Here is a 5,494-nt window from a genome sequence, read left to right as displayed (position 1 = left end):
GAGTAGAAAATTGAACAACACTACCAAATATAAATCGAGGCTTCAAGTCCCCCTTTACCTCATGGGAATTACCTATGCCACCAAATACGAATCGGGGCTTCAGGTCCCCCTTTTACTTACTCGTGGAAACTGCCCACGCCACCTAATATGAATCGAGGCTTCAAGTCTCCCTTTACAATCAAATATCGATAATCAACAATCACTACTTTGTGCACAAAGATCACACTTAACCTAGTGTGGTATTAGTGTCACGACCCAAATTTCGGGCCATGACCGCCACATGGGCTCAATGGATGTAGTCCACTAAGCCCAAACAAGCCTATTAATATAACCTTTTCACCATTCCATTAAAAGTTGTTAAGTCACATTTTATAACTTTGAATCAAAATAATACTAAACATTGCCATCTCATAGTGGCATACTAATCAAAGAGTACATATATTATCTAAACATAATTTAATAATTTACATCGGTTTGTCTATACACAACAAAAGAGTACTCGACTTCCAACAGAGAGACTCGGACGAATGTACAGCTATTGAATGCCAAGACACCAACCAAGGGTCGAATATACGAAGACACTTCGACCTAGTTACCAGCTGCCTCATGATCTGAAAACATAAAGTTGAAAACGGTGAGTATAAACCCAATGAGTGAACAAGAAGGGAACAAGCATACCATAAGGAATGTTTAATGAAATCATGATGCATTCATTTTTCAAAACAATGCAATTTGTTTTAGCTCTTATTAAAGTCCCTTATGTAAACCCACATGAGTAAATCATTTTATGAAAAGGGTCCATGCTCAACAAAGGATTTGGAGAGTGAAAACTTTAATAGCATTCATGCGAATCAGGTCAAATAAATAACGGGTCCTTGCTAGTTACAGCGAGAATGAATTTTTACTGCAACGACACTTGATTTAAATTATCAACTAACCGAGGGTTTCTTAACTGGCTGAGGGTTTCTCACCAAACCTCCTCATTTTAAACTTAATTCATTTATTCCTTAATGTTGGAAGTCCATGCTCAACTATGGTACCAAAGAAATGGAAAATAGGGCAGCAATCGAACCAAATGAGGAGCAAAATAGAAAGTTTTTCGCTGCAGCGAAATTTTTTGTCTCAAAACAGAAAGTTTCTCGTTGCAGCAAGAAGCTACAGTAACATTCTCGCTGCAGTGAGATTTTCGGCTAGCCTTACCCTTTCAACCCGAGAGTTTCTCGCTGCAGCAAGATTCATTCTCACTGCAGCGAGAAACAGAGCAATGACAAAAAATTTTCCTTCCTTTCAAGAAAAAGCCATCCTACTGAAATGACAAAATCAACATAAAACACATAAAGGTTTCCAAAGTTCAACATGCCAAATTCATATGCATTTCATTACAACCATATACCATATANTATATATATATATATATATATATATATATATATATCAATCATCATACACACCCTCCCATCATCATCAGCTCATATGCATCGGCTTATGTGCACTCCCACTTACACATAGTCGGGTCAGCATCGGCTTATGCGCACTCCCACTCGCACATAGGAGGGTCAGCATCAGCTTATGCACACTCCTACTCGCACATAGTCGGGTTAATATCATTACACAACATTATTTATATATATATATATATATATATATGTATCAATATAATGTAGTAATACAACAATCCATAACAGCCACATGTCACACATAGAGACAATTTATCAAAAGCTTGTTCCCAAGGCATCTGTGTTTTAAGAAAGATTAAATAAGTCATTTACATTCCCAAAACTATTTTGAAATGCAAGTTCACTCACTGGTATTTGTTAAATCCTTTAGTCAACTCTAACTTCTCTAATTGTCCAAATGGGGCGATGGGGCTTCGTTGAAACCTATTATCACATTAGCATCACCATTAAGTCAAGCCACATATTTATGAATTCTAAAAGCTTTTTCTTAGCTAGCTTCCATTTGCCATTAAATGGCTATCCATTTTCACTATCCTATCACTTCAAAGTGAATTAACAATCTCAACTACAAAGTATTCACAAGTCAAATCTCTAGTCATTCTCAACACTAAAATTTCAACTCTAATTTACTACTCACCTTAATAGCTTTGTAGCTTTGAAATTCTTTCCAACAATTCTCCAAACTATTGTAAAGCTTCCTCTTTCTCTCTCTAAAACACCTAACTAGTGAGAGAGAGTATGGAAACAAGATTTTTCAAGGGTTTTAAAGTGAGAAAGTGAAAAAGCACAAGGGTTCTAGTCAAAAGGGCACAAAGATATGAAAATTAGAGCTAGAGAGAGAAAGTTATGAAAGTTTCATACCAAGCTTCCATGGAGGATGGAAGCAACGTGAGATGGAAGAAGAAGAAGGAAAAAAGCTGCTAGAGAATGTAGAAGCTGCTGAAAGGAAGAGATATTTATAGCCCATGCTTATCCACTCCACTTAAATTACCTAAATGCCCCTCCACAAATTAGCTTATTCTCCTTCAATCTTTTATGAAATCTTTTACTCTTTTGATACTGGGACAAGGTCCACACTGGTCTAGAAATGCTCAGGTTCATGAAAACTTAAAAATTTTGATCTAAGGTGAAAAATGACCATTTTGCCCCTACCGTGAAAATCATCACCATTTTGATTTCTTTTGTCATTTTACCCTTATTTAATCATCCATTTATGTCTTAGGCCTATTTATACCATAATATTGTTTAAAACTTACTTTTAGGAGCTTACTAAGGAAATGACGAATTTACCCCTGATCAGGGATATCGCGTGTACTTCTATCTACGAGTCTATAAAGGTCAAGGTCTCACAAATAGGTTTCCCCCCCCCCCCCCGAGTATCTAAATCACATTAAAATGAAAATCATTGCAATTTAAATGCATTTGCAAAACATGATAGATCAAAAACAATATAATCATAAATCGAATGTTGTGCATAATTTATTTCAAAGCATGACATATCCATCAAATCGGCATGCTAAGTGAAATCGATAATTTATCATCAAATCCCATGAATCAAGTAATGGACATTGGCCTAAACATCACACAATTTTGCAAGGCATAATTTCAAAATGAAAAGCTAGTCAAAGGTTTGTTTCCCCATAATTAAAAACATGTAAATATATACTTATGTGTAATATAAAAAAAAACAGATTTAAAATCCTTGTCACAATCACAAATAACCTAGGGCTTTCTACCAACTTATGCTATCCATAATTTCGTCAACTATCAAATGTAACATATATAATATATTATAGGAATATAGTTTTGAAATTTAGCGCCCACTTACCTTGAATGGTGGGATTTCTCACCAATATCACTAAGCAATCTTCCTTAACTTAAGCTTGATTCAACCAAGGACGGTTGCACTTTCAAAATACGATCATCCAAACCTTTAAGGAATCCCTTAGCCTCGGCTTATGCTAATTACCATTTGTCCAACAACCTTTCTTAGCAATAGGAACATCATTTCAACAGTCCCTCAAAATGTTCACATTCCACATTAGCTTGGCACATTTCTAATGCTACTCAACTTGTACATTTTGTCCAACAGTAAGCTACTAATCAAACTTCAAAATTATATATATCAACTCAATAATTATTCAGTTCTATGCCTCGGTTTCACAAATTTTCAGAAAAATTTCCACACCTCCTTGAGACACCTTAACAACATTATACATGTATATTAAAATTGTAAGTTCAACCACACAATCATCATCTTCAATCCATAAGTAACTAAGTAATCAATTTAAGAAATAAAATACTAATTGTCTTACCTTGATATGGATTAATCTCGTTCAGAGAACAATTTATGCATTGCTCTAACAAAACTCTAAAACTTACAAAAATTCCAGCTTCAAGCTTGAATTTCTTCAAAATATAATTACAGCCATGGCTTGGGGCTTGCCTAGCTTTACCATTCTTCACTTGCTCCCGTTCAATGGAGGCCTTAGGTTTCAAAAATGTCAAGGGTTTTCCTAGTTCTTCCTACCTCCATCTTTAATCTCTCCTTGATATCGGCTTTAAAGAACTGCTCTCAGGTTTTCCTCTGAAAATGTTAGTGGCAAAAGCCTTGAAGAAAAGGATATGAAGGCTCTCGAGTTGGCAAGAAAATGAAAGGAAAGCCATGCAATGCACCTTCAAGGCAGGCGAAACTACCCAAGTCTCAAGCTTTGTGTATTAGTCAATTCCTATGCCTCCATTCTGCAAATTTCTTTGAATGTTAAATCCCATCACATGGTGGGGGACCCATATGTCCCCCACTAACCCATATTTGTTGGTTTAAATAAGTTTCTAATGGGCATTAACCCATGGTTTCATGCTTTAGTCCAATAGCACATGTAAAATTTCAAGTTTTCTTTTTAATATATTTATTTAACCTTGGAAATGGTTTATTTGTACAAAGGCTCTCCTACTTCAATTAATCCAAATTTCATCTCTCTACTTGTTATTTCCTTGCAATTAAATCCTTCAAATATTTCTTTAACTTAAATTTCCTTATATTATTCATCCTTAACTCATATACGAATAAAGTATCAAATTCTCATTCCACAAAATTATATCCATAATATTTAAATATATATTTACTTTTATACTTTAATTAATAACAACATGTGGACTCCCAACAATACTCCGTTCCTTAAAATTCTTCTTAGTCTACCCCACTTTGATCAAACCTAACTCCTTAAAATCGTCTTTCGACATTATGCCATCTTTTCGTACTTAACATAAGAATTAATATTATTTGTATTATTATATATTATTAAAATATTAATTTACTTTCCATATCACCACTTTCAATTTCACATATATCTTATTACATACCAACACTCATAATTCACCTTAATTAGCAAAATTATTTTCATTAGATTAACATCCCAAGGGTGGGATGTTATAGTGCCCATGGAATGTCTATAATAAAAGGAGATAAAGCATGAGTCCATTAACCATCAAAATTACAGTTTTACCATAAGCAAATGCATAAGTGTGAGATTAAAATTTAAGGAAACGACCTAACTTAAATTTAAGTCTTATGTGATTCTATTTCACTTTATAATGTCATTACTCAAAATCAACTACTCCAATGCTTTGAGACTCATTATTCCCTTGAAGTGAATTATATTTTTTTGTTATAAGTAATTTGGACACTACAATCTTAATATAATAAAGTAACCAGCTTTATTATTTAATTGTAAACAAGTTTAGATTCTATTAAAATACATGTCTCTTATGTATGCCTCTTCATACCAATGTAATTTAATTCCTCATTATAATCTTGGCACTTTTATAACTAGATAATAAATGCTTACATAAAATAAACTCTTCGTTTTATTATTAAAATATACTTTCACTACAAATAAAATAAATGAAATTGAATATGAAAGTATACTTGTTTTTCAGGACACCATATACTCAAATTCCTAATAACAAATAATAGAAGAACAATCAATAGATGAAGAAACAAAACAAGAGAAGGAAGCAAGAAAAGAGAGAATGAA

The 5,494-nt window shown here is 33.6% G+C and overlaps 1 long non-coding RNA gene across 1 annotated transcript; it reads right to left on the bottom strand.

The window, feature by feature from the left end:
• LOC108660861 lies at positions 577-4,149 on the bottom strand. Its single transcript, XR_001926557.1, has 3 exons — positions 3,773-4,149; positions 3,286-3,476; positions 577-611 (listed from the first exon to the last, which is right to left on the bottom strand). It is a non-coding gene; the product is annotated as an uncharacterized LOC108660861 (long non-coding RNA).

This window comes from Theobroma cacao, chromosome 2, assembly GCF_000208745.1.
Source record: "Theobroma cacao cultivar B97-61/B2 chromosome 2, Criollo_cocoa_genome_V2, whole genome shotgun sequence".
Lineage (NCBI taxonomy): Eukaryota > Viridiplantae > Streptophyta > Magnoliopsida > Malvales > Malvaceae > Theobroma > Theobroma cacao.
Note: the sequence above shows the minus strand (reverse complement) of the source record. Positions and strands in the feature narration are given on the sequence as shown.